Source organism: Drosophila elegans, unplaced genomic scaffold (assembly GCF_018152505.1).
Source record: "Drosophila elegans isolate 14027-0461.03 unplaced genomic scaffold, ASM1815250v1 contig_153, whole genome shotgun sequence".
Classification (NCBI taxonomy): domain Eukaryota; kingdom Metazoa; phylum Arthropoda; class Insecta; order Diptera; family Drosophilidae; genus Drosophila; species Drosophila elegans.
The window spans coordinates 996-12,136 of NW_024545518.1; the positions used below are offsets into that span (position 1 = coordinate 996).

The 11,141-nt window shown below is 36.5% G+C and overlaps 1 long non-coding RNA gene across 3 annotated transcripts; it reads right to left on the reverse strand.

Moving 5' to 3' along the window:
* Positions 1–325: 325 nt before the first annotated feature.
* Positions 326–1,706, reverse strand: LOC121466798. Of its 3 annotated transcripts, none has more exons than XR_005976985.1 (3): positions 1,416–1,665; positions 1,142–1,341; positions 326–493 (listed from the first exon to the last, which is right to left on the reverse strand). It is a non-coding gene; the product is annotated as an uncharacterized LOC121466798 (long non-coding RNA). The 3 variants fall into 3 exon arrangements; XR_005976986.1 differs by having other exon boundaries at positions 1,142–1,364; positions 1,416–1,430; XR_005976984.1 differs by having other exon boundaries at positions 1,142–1,706.
* Positions 1,707–11,141: the final 9,435 nt, after the last annotated feature.

Sequence of the window (11,141 nt, forward strand, 5' to 3'; positions counted from 1 at the left end):
AATGATCTACAAAAAATATGGCGTGAGGTCTAAGGCTATGCCTATATGGAGAAAGGTGCAACAAGCTAGACGATGTTGCATAAGCCCTGAATCGACATGAACAGGTATCAATAAAAAAAAAAAGTTATTTTTTTAATTTTATTGATAAGCATTTTAATATTCCTTTATGTTTTATTATATATACAGTGTTGAGACAGGTACCATTTTTTTTTTACCTAGGTAAGATAAAAGGTAGTTGCAAATATTTGTACCTAGGTAAGGTAAAAGGTATGCAATTTCTTCTGTACCTAGGTAAAGGTAAAAGGTAAAAAATACAACTTAAAAATTTTTTAAATTTGAAATTTTTATTATCAGTTTCTTTTTCTGAGATACAAAGATATAAACATAAGTCACATTGGTTTCTTTTTTTGAGATCACCGGAAATTTTCACTTCTATTTTTGAATTTTTCGCTTTCAAAGCTTCATACGAAGAATAACTGTTCGGGTGAACCCTCTGAAAAAAAAAGTTTCATAATGTTTTAATGTCTTCATTATACTTCTTTAATTTAAACATTATTATGTGCTTAGTCATACATATATTTATAAAAATGTGGTTTAATAAAAAAAATAGTTTTACATTTTTTGGTGGAAAATAAAAAATAAAAATAAAGAATGACCACCCCATCAATGTCCATAAAATTATGACCATATGTATGTATTTATGTATCCGTCAATTTCTTATTAAAATGCACTTTTAGATTATTTAAACTTATGGAAAATAATTTTCGCGCGAAAAAATGCATGTGCATAGATATGCACATTTACATTTAAACATACACTCCAATAAGCACATATTCATACATATATGATGCATACATAAATATGTGCTTGTTCACATACTCAAATAATTCGAAGGTGCATTAAAAAAATTGCGGGAATCGTGCTGCTTCATGCTATGATTGTTTAAATGTTTTAATGAAATAGGCACAATCTATACATAAATACATACATATGGTCATATTCACATTGATGACTGCACCACATAAATGTATGAATAAGCACATATGTATATACATATGTTTAAAAGCACATGTGCATGTCTACGCACATGCATTTTTTCGCGCGAAAATTAATTTATCAATTCACTTCACAGTTCACTTACCTTCAGATGTTTATGCAAGTTGCCGGTTGACTTTTCATCAAATTTGATAGTTTTGTTCACACACAGTTTGCACTTCCCGTCCGGTAAAAAGAAAGTAGCATTTAAAATTAATGGTAGCTCCTTTTTTTCTGCGTCTTCTTTGCTCATTTTAAGATTTGTTGTGACGTTTTCTAGGAACCAATGTCATCGACAAAAGTGCACTGTTTAGGTAGCAACGGCATTGCTAATTTAGTATTATACCAAATTCCAACGAAAAATATTTTTGCATTCTTACCATAAAGACCTCTGTGAGTAAGTGGTGGAACTATCATATTTCTAAGTTTTCGATTGCATTGCTGTGAAGCAGGGCTATTTCTAATATGCACAATATTTACATACACGTATGGAAGTACCTAAATACCTTACATAGCTAAAACTTAAGGTAAACGAAAATTCGTACCTAGGTAAGGTAAAAGGTAGCCAAATATTTTTTTACCTAGGTAAGGTAAAAGATACCGAAAAAAATTACCTAGGTACATACCTAGGTACAAGTACCTAGATACACCCCAACACTGATCTTAACAGAAAACACATTTGATAAATATTACATTTATGATGATAAAGTATTCAATGAAAATACAGGTCAAATTATTTTCGACAGATGCATAATTGGAATTCTAAAACAAGAACCGACAAAATGCAAATATGTAAAAACCCATAAAAATTTCCAAAGAAATTATATCGAACCAAATATTTTGTTAACATGGAATATACAAAAATCAATTATAAATCAAAATTGTATAAGCACAGAAGTTTCGATCGTTGGTAATAATATTGTTAAAATAAAAAATTGTACTATTCAGCAAGATGAGTTTATAATATCCAACAACATAGCAGACTATACACAATCAATTTATGTTAACAACAATATCACAAAAATCGAACCATTGTCATATATTCAAACAAAAGAAATAGTCGAATCACATATAAAATATTACAATACATTTCAAGTAATATGTTTAACCACATTTGTAATAACTATAATAAGTTTGACATTATATTTAATTTACAAATTTAAAAATATTCCTAAGAAACTTATTGTAAAATATTCTAAACGTGAAGAACAACCAATCATAGAAAATAAGAATGTAAAAATTAATGAAGAAAATATTGTAACAGAAAATATTATGTTATACCCTACGTTATCGCCCTGAGGACAGGCCAAATTCAAAGGTTGGGGGAGTGACATGTCCATATTCCTATGAGACTCTGCATATATTTAAGCAACACATACACAGTCCCATCACACTACTCTGAATATACCCATTACTTTATGTATCCACAATATACCCTACACTACCCTAGAATTATTCACCCTTGTAACAAGAGCCCAAAATCGAAGGCCAACGGAAAGTCCCCAATGTTATCACCCAAAAATGTAGACTAAACAACTCACCCCAATGGTCACGTTCACACGTTCAAAGATAATCAAAGTTCGGCTCGCAGACACATAAACTCCTATTTCAATCCAAAGACATTTCAAAGTCATAAAACTAAGAGCGCACTTGTATCCAAGAGTCAAGACACTTGAATCCAAGAGTAATTAAAGTTTCACTCAAAAGAAACTGAAAGTTCTCAGAACAAATTTACAACTCACTCAAATCCCGAAAAGCTCGAGACCGAGGCTTGATCATCAACAAAATCAGATCAGCAAGTTAAGTTCAGTTTGAGACCTCAAAGTAATCGGTCGGTGTTCTTCACAAATAAGTTTAAAACTCTGTAAGCCACATGTTGAATAAAATAAAGTTATATTTTTTTATTTAACCGGAGTGACAAACATATAATTATATATATGTTTTAAATGTGGCACCCCAACACATGAAACCGTTTTTCACAACTTCATGTAAAAAATCTATTTTATCCGATCTTAGTACCATTTGAGCAACATAACATGTAAAATGACCTCCTGCAAGCGGTCATAGAATGTCTATGACTATAAGCGTTATCAGGGTAGTTGTGATCTCCCTTATATAGAAACAAGATAATAATCCAGATTATAATATTTTACGAGCTCGTTGCGTGTCACTTTATTAATCGATCCAGAGCCATAATTTACGATCTGTTACCTAAGCCATGCAAGGAAACAGTTGTTAGCACTTGTAATCTGTTAGTTCAGGCTACGTGGGCCTCCAAATATTATCACTTAAAATGTTTCCCACACTGCACAAAGGACTTGTGCAGGGGTCAAAATATAGCTCTCCCGCTCAGGGCAAACAGATGCGGTCTCTGCGTAGGCCATAGATAAGAAACTATGAAATAAAAAAATTTGAAATTATAACTCAGCAAATTAATGATATTAAAAACTCATGTCAAGTCGAGATAGACAGAATATGAGCATTACACCGACTAACACAGATAGTAGGTAACACGAATCCATTTAAGCAAGGAAAGTTATAAATCAGGGGCCCACGTGTACATATATATTGTCGTTTGAACATTTTCATAATGATGTTCAACGCCTAAGAAAATTTCAGAGAGGAAGAGAAAGATTATTCCCGTTAGAAAGCGTTCGACGATAAGAGAAAGAAGATTGAAAAGGAAGGCAAATTAAATACAATATAATATAGGCGCAAAGCAAACGGTTGTTAGAAGAACATAGAAGCATTGATTTATTTAAAAATTTTGGACATTTGCAACAAAAAAAAAAACAAATTCGGAGTGCAAAAGAAAAACACGTTCGCTGTGAAAAGCGAAAAGCTATAATTGATTGATTGGGCCTAATCAAACTGTCTTAGTTAAATCCTCTAAGTCAATATCCATTTATATTTTGGTGAATGTAGCTTTGCTGGTCCATCGTTCACTTAGAAATGAAAGTCCAGAAAATACGCATATTCCAATATATGATTTGAAAACTAAGGGTGATTTAAGCTCATAAAAAAATGTAGAAAGGTGCGAATAAAATTGTGCAATTTGGTAAGGAACGGTTATTATGATAAGGTCAAAATGCAACAAACCAACACAAGTTCTAAGCGAGTTCAAACGACAAACGAGGATTCAAAATTGCTTTCTCTGAGACCTTTTGAGCGATTACATACATATCGCTACGCCTCTCTCTCTCTTATTAAGTTCAAAATGCAACAAACCAACACAAGTTCTAAGCGAGTTCAAACGACAAACGAGGATTCAAAATTGCGAGACTCTCTCTGAGACCTTTTGAGCGATTACATACATATCGCTACGCTTCTCTTGGCCACGCTGACATCTGCCTAGGGTAGTATTTAGCATCTGTATGGACACAAAAAAAGTTATAAATCGTGGGGCTAACGAAATTTGTTTACAATTTTAGTTTTTAATTAGTCCTTCTGGTCATGCTATAGTTTGTTGAAAAGGTTCTTTCCTGAGCTTGTCAGCTTGTAGTTTGGTTCAGTCGTTCGTGAGAACGATTTTCTTGTAAAGAGAAAATCCGGCATATTTTATAGTTCTACTACGACAAAGGCACAAATCCATATTAAACCGCCAATTAAATTGTTCAGTGGTGGTTTCGACGTTTTCGTTCTGGTGTAGAGGTGGTCGAAGATGCCCCACGCTCCAAAAGGCCTGTCGTCGAAAATTACGAAAAAGTAGCTGAATTAATGGAGAGAGACCGGCATAGTAGCATCGGCTAACAGCTTGGCATGAGTCATCAAACCGTTCTAAACCATTTGGAGAAGCTTGGATTCACACGAATTGATGCAGAAAAACGTCTTTGACCGTATCGACGCATGCGATTCGCTACTTCGTCGCAAGAAAATCTACCCTTTTCTGAAGCGGATGGTGACTGGCGATGAAAAGTAAGTCACTTACGACAACGTAGGACGCAAACTATCGTGGTCGAAGTGCAGTGAAGCTTCCAAGACGGTAGCCAAGCCCGGATCGACGGCCAGGAAGGTTCTGCTGGGAGTTTGGTGGATTTGGCAGGGAATCATCCACGATGTTTTGCGCGCCTATTGCCATACGCTCAATTGGGACCTGTACTGTCAGCAACTGGACCGCCAGCAACTGGACTGCTTGAAGGCAGCACTTATGCAGATCAACAGAGGCCGAATTGTCTCACACAACTTAGGTGAAGGGGTTCTTTTGCATTAACCGTATAGTCCGGACCTCGCACCAAGTGGCTTCCACCTGTTTCTGTCCATGGCGAACGAGCTTGGTAGTCGAAAGTTGGCCACAAAAAAAGGCCTGAGAAAATTGGCACTCCGAGTTTTTTTGCCAACATCGAAGCGAGCTTATATAAGAGGGGCATTAAGTTGCCATCTTTTCGGGAACTAGTCATGGAAAAAATGGCGCATATTTGACTTGAATCGCATGATTGTAAGCATAGCATGATTGTAACCAATATGAATAATTGAAAATTCAAGCCCAAAATTGACGACACAATTTGATCTTGTAGAACTCACTGTCATATCGTTCCACCAAATTTATATTGGGTGATTGCCTTTGACGCAAGGATTGTGTTGGGATCGGAAAGGTTTTCTTCGTCCCCTTAAATAAAGCCTCGCGGCTCTTCCGCTACTGCTACTGCTGCTCCTCGTCGTTGTCCTCTACGTCGACGCTCCTCGTCGCTGTCTTCTAAGGCGTCGCTTCTCGTCGTCGACTGCTTGCTGCTGTCTGACTCGTGACGGCTCCACCGAGACTCTGGATGTTATGCGAACCTCACTGTCGGGACCGGCAAGGTGTTTCGCCTAGCATGTAGAACTGTGTTCTGCCTCTTCGCCCAGCCATCTTTATCGCAGATCGCAGGCTCCCTAAGCTCGATCTGGATTGTGTCGGCAAGGTGTATCGCCTACCAGGTAGAACTAGGATCTGCCTCTTCGCCCAGCCATCTTTATCGCAGACTCCACGCAAGGATTCCCTGAGCTCGATTTAACCACGACCTAGCACCCGTTGGATCTCAGCGTTGTAATCACAGCCTTGTAGACGTATAGTCGTTCGGCGTCTCGACTTTGCGATCTTGATCCTGGCACTCGGCACTTGATTAACTTTCTACTGGTCTCGCGTACTCGCACTCGCCCTCTTATAGCCTGTGATGGTCCCGTTATTCCTCTCCTCCAGTTCCAAGGTCCACTGCCGCACCGTTAGTTCACGATGCGTCTTCTTTGTGCAGGTTCGAAGTCCGCCAATTCACCCTTCGACCTTGTTGCCCTTGCCGTGTGAGAGTTCAATGTTCAGCGCTGTACCGTTAGTTCACGGTGTCTCTGCTTTGCCCGGGTCCAAGGTCCGCTGTTCACCGTTTAACCTTTTCGTCTCCTTCGCTGTTGCTATGCAGCTCTCCACCATCGGGATTTGTGGGGAGTTTTAAACTATCGAATATAATTTAATATTTGTTATCGTTGGAAAGGAGAGGGTGGGGCCAAACCAGATGACAGAATTGAAGATAATATGAAAAGAATGTCAAATTTGACGATACTGTTATATACTTTACACACCGTTTGAATTTGAAAAATATGTATCTTTAATTATTTTAATAAATTTATCGAATATAATTTAATATTTGTTATCTCTGGAAAAAGAAGGGTGGGGGTAAAGGAGCAGATGACAGAATTGAAGATTATATCAAAAGAATGCCCAAATTGATGATACAATTTGATCTTGTAGATTTCACTGTCATATGCTTTACACAGCCTTTGAATTTGAAAAATATTTATCTTTCGAATTAAACTTTCGTGTATAATTTTACATTTGTTATCGTTGGAGAGGGGAGGGTGGGGCCAAACTGACAGGTGGGGCGAAGGAAGAGATGGCAGAATTAAAGATAATATTAAAAGAATGCCTTTTTTACCAAGTTGGTCTTTTTGTTTTTTTTTTATCTTTTTAGTTGTTGCGGTTTAACACGTTTTTGCTATAGTTTTTCGGTTCTTCGTTCATTTTTAAGCATCATGGAAATTGAATTAAAAGCTTTTTTTCCCTGTCCGGAAAAGAAATTCAATGGGGTCTTTGCTTTTAAAAACAAGTTGTTTCTTGCCATATGCTTAAAGAGAGCATTTCTCCAAAAAAAAAACAGTGGCTTTGCAGCAGCTTGTTCTACAACGACCATTTTGGCTGTTTTTAGCAATTATGGTGTTCTTGCGTTTGACAGTCGTTCTCAAGTTGAAGCTGTTTATACTAAATGCTTAATCAAAGTTGTCTCATTTGGGTATCCATTCTACTTAGCTACATTTGGAATAGCTCAGAGCACTGCTTTGCTATTCATTGTCTAATGATATAAGCAGTGGAAGCACGCAAACGTTGTTATGATCCCTTAAAAAGCTGTCTCCCCCCTTTCCTGCCTATAAGCCTTCTACCGACCTTCTAAAATTGTATCCTTTCCATGCCGCAATCCCTGATCACCAGTTTGGTATTAGGATTCTGCATGATGCTGCTGGACAGATGCATCGTGTGGTTAATCATGTTCTGACAGACTTCAAGAGAAAAAAGTATTTATGCGGAGTAATTCTGGACGTGAAACAAGCTTTTAATAGTGTTCGGCACAGCGGCTTACTCTATAACCTTAAGCCAATTATTCCTATTACATACTTCAGTGTCCTTCGTTTAATTCTTTTCGGCAGATCGTTTTTGGTGGATGTTCGAGGATCAAAATTTGCAACACTGCCTATACGGGCTGGAGTTCCTTAAGGAAGTGTACTCGGCCCGTTTCTTTACACCATTTCCACATCTGATCTTCCTTCGGCTGGAGGTAAACAAAATCTCACAGCTACGTATACCGACGATACTGCGTTTCTGGCGATGAGTGCTTTCCAAAGAGAGGTGCAGGACATGATAAATAAGTGGAAGCATGGACATTTAGGTGGAATATCGCTGTTCATCCTATAAAGTCTCAAAATGCAACCTTCTTAACACTGATCGACTGGACGGTGTACCTATCAAACTCATTGCCATAGTTGAATACCTTGGAAAAAGTGATTTGGAACACGTATAATGGCGGCTTGTGCTGCTTTCCGCCAGTGAGCCATGAAAATGAGGTAGCTCCTTCGCCCAGGCAACTAGACTAGCCCTGACTCTGGCCACCCCTGTGAACAGAAAAAGTCTTAAAAGACTACATCCATCTGACAACTGCTTACTAGGTCGACCCGCTAGTGGGAGACTCATATAAGACACATAGGCCACACTGTCTAGTTCTGTAAAGGACCTCTTTTTGTACACTACTACATGTTTTTTTTTTTTTGTGAGAAAATGAATTAAATTTCACACAGAACACAACCCAACAACCCATTCATTTTGCTCATATATAAAAAAATAAATTAGTAGTAACTATTTATCCTCCGAGTATCTTACATATGTGGATGACTTAAAACTATTCAGAACAAATAAAACTGTGGCTGACTCCCATCTACTTTTACGGGACTTAGATTTCTTGAGGTTGTGGTGCGTGCGCATTGTTATTTGGATGTTTAGCTCAGGAGTTTAGACAACTGAGTGGATTTTCCAACAGGTTCATCGTAGCTGAGGACTGGAATGCTCATAATCAATTTTGGCACTGCAGTCGCTCGTCTTCAAGAGGTGTTGAACTTTTGACCATCTAACGCTTTTAGTCTAAAAGTTCTAGCTACTATAGGACCTAGACACTTTTCATTTGATACCAGGAGAAACCCAAGAGCAAATGATTTTGCTATCTTCAAGGGTATTTCACCAATTTGTTTGACTATTCATAACTTGGCAAACTCAGCTTTGTTCACATTCTGCTTTTTGTACACTACTACATGTTTTTTTTTTTTGTAGCACACAATCCAATAAAACCTTAAGTTTTTGTTCCTATAAACAAACAAAAATTTTGATTTAATTAGGACAAGCAAGATCAACTCTTGAGGCTCATTTTCCTTTTTTCAAAAGGATAAGCCAGAGATTAAGCAGGGGACGCAAAGCTATTTTAACATTCGAAGCAGATAAAAAATATTTCATAACAGGAAAAAAACGTAGAAAAGGACAAATAGGTGCGAAACGAAATGGAGAAATAATGGGTATAGAAAGTCAAACCTAAATAAAATCGATTCTTTACAAAAAACACAAAATGATTAGATCTAAATTATAGAACAGGTAGAAGAAAGAAATATTCAGATAAAATAACAGCCTTACTCTTTCTTATACTCATATCCTAAGTTTGACTCTTAAGTAAAGTTTAAAATGAATTTATATATTTAGCCTCTGTTTTATTTCTAAATTTAGGAAACACATTCTTCTTTGTTGAGTGAAGTTTCGCCATACCGTTAGTAGATTAAAACTTTGTACAAAACAGTGTACAAAAAATATCCCCGTCGCTTGCTTCGTATCCTTCTTCTTTGGTTTCTCGCGTCGTATTCTCCTGAATATTTAGTAAACACTCCTATAAAAGTTAACTCGTTTTTTAATTTCTATATAATTGAACATTAAAAAATTTAAGTTAATAAAACAAGTGTTATAGTAGGCTGGGGTAGGCAAGGTAGGAGTGGCTGCCTGATGCGGTCTGAGACACTTAGTCCTAGATGGGTCCTTTGTGATTCCGCATGAATCTTTTTATCCCCTTGACCTAGTGTCTTAATGAACCGCTTTATTCATTTTAGGTTTGTGTTAGCAAGTTCTGAGAGATTTATTATAAAGGGACTGTCTAGGTTCATCGATCTTATTCTGCATAGAGATGGGCAGGAAAAGAACAAGCGTTCCATCGTTTCCTCTTCCTCCTCGTTTCTGCAAAAATCATTTTGGGGTGCGCCCAGTCTATTAGCATGTGTACTCACTAGTCAACGAGCCGTAAGCACCCGTAATATCATTAAGCACTCGGTATTGTTGAGTATTAGTAATTTCAACGTTCTTTTCGTGTCTATAATAAGCCATGCTTGGCTAAGAAATGCGGCAGTGTCTTACATTCTGCCATGCTAGATTCGCTAGTCTCTTATATTGTTATACCCTTGCAGAGGGTATTATAATTTCAGTCAGAAGTTTGCAACGCAGTGAAGGAGACATCTCCGACCCCATAAAGTATTTATATGATCAGCATCACTAGGCGAGTCGATCTAGCCATTTCCGTCTGTCCGTCCGTCTGTCCGTCCGTTTCTACGCAATCTAGTCTCTCAGTTTTAAAGCTATCTGCATGAAACTTTTCCAAAAGTTGTCTTTCTATTGCAGGTAGTATATAAGTCGGAATGAGCCGGATCGGACGACTATAGCATATAGCTCCCATAGGAACAATCGGAAAAATAAATGAAAAAAATTATAACTTTGCTGTTTTTCAATTTTTTGTTTAGTTCTTCGGCATTTAGTAATGGTAAAATATTTCCGATTTACGTTTTAAATTTCATCAAAATCAGTCGACTATAGCATATAGCTCCCATAAAAACAATCGGAAAAATAAATGAAAAAAAAATTATAACTTTGCTGTTTTTTAATTTTTTGTTTAGGTCTTCGACATTTATTAATGGTTAAATATTTCCGAACTACGGTTTAAATTTTATCAAAATCGGACGACTATAGCATATAGCTCTCATAGGAACAATCTGAAAAATAAATGAAAAAAAATTATAACTTTTTTGTTTTTTAGTTTTTTGTTTAGTTCTTCGACATATGGCAATGTTTATTTATTTCAGAATTGTGGTTTAAATTTGATCATAATCGGACGTCTATATCATATAGCTCCCATAGAAATAATAAAAATATATAAAAGAACAATCAAATAATTAAGCTGCAAATCGTCATAGCTTCAATGTTTTTAAACATTTACGCAAGTAAATCATAATTTTAATGTTTTCAAAAATATTTAATTCTTGCGAAAGCTGCAAGGGTATATGAACTTCGGCTTGCCGAAGTTTGCTTTCTTTCTTGTTTAAGTCATTTTTAGGTAGTCACTCGCAAGGATATTACTTGTATCCTACCGGCTTCACCAATTAGATTTTTACTTTGAAATATATTAAAATAAACGATTTTAATTTTAATAATCAGTGGTGTTTTATTGATAAAGTCGTTAAGTAAATGCCATAAGTGAAGTACTGTCAAAGAAAATGGATTAACATCATAG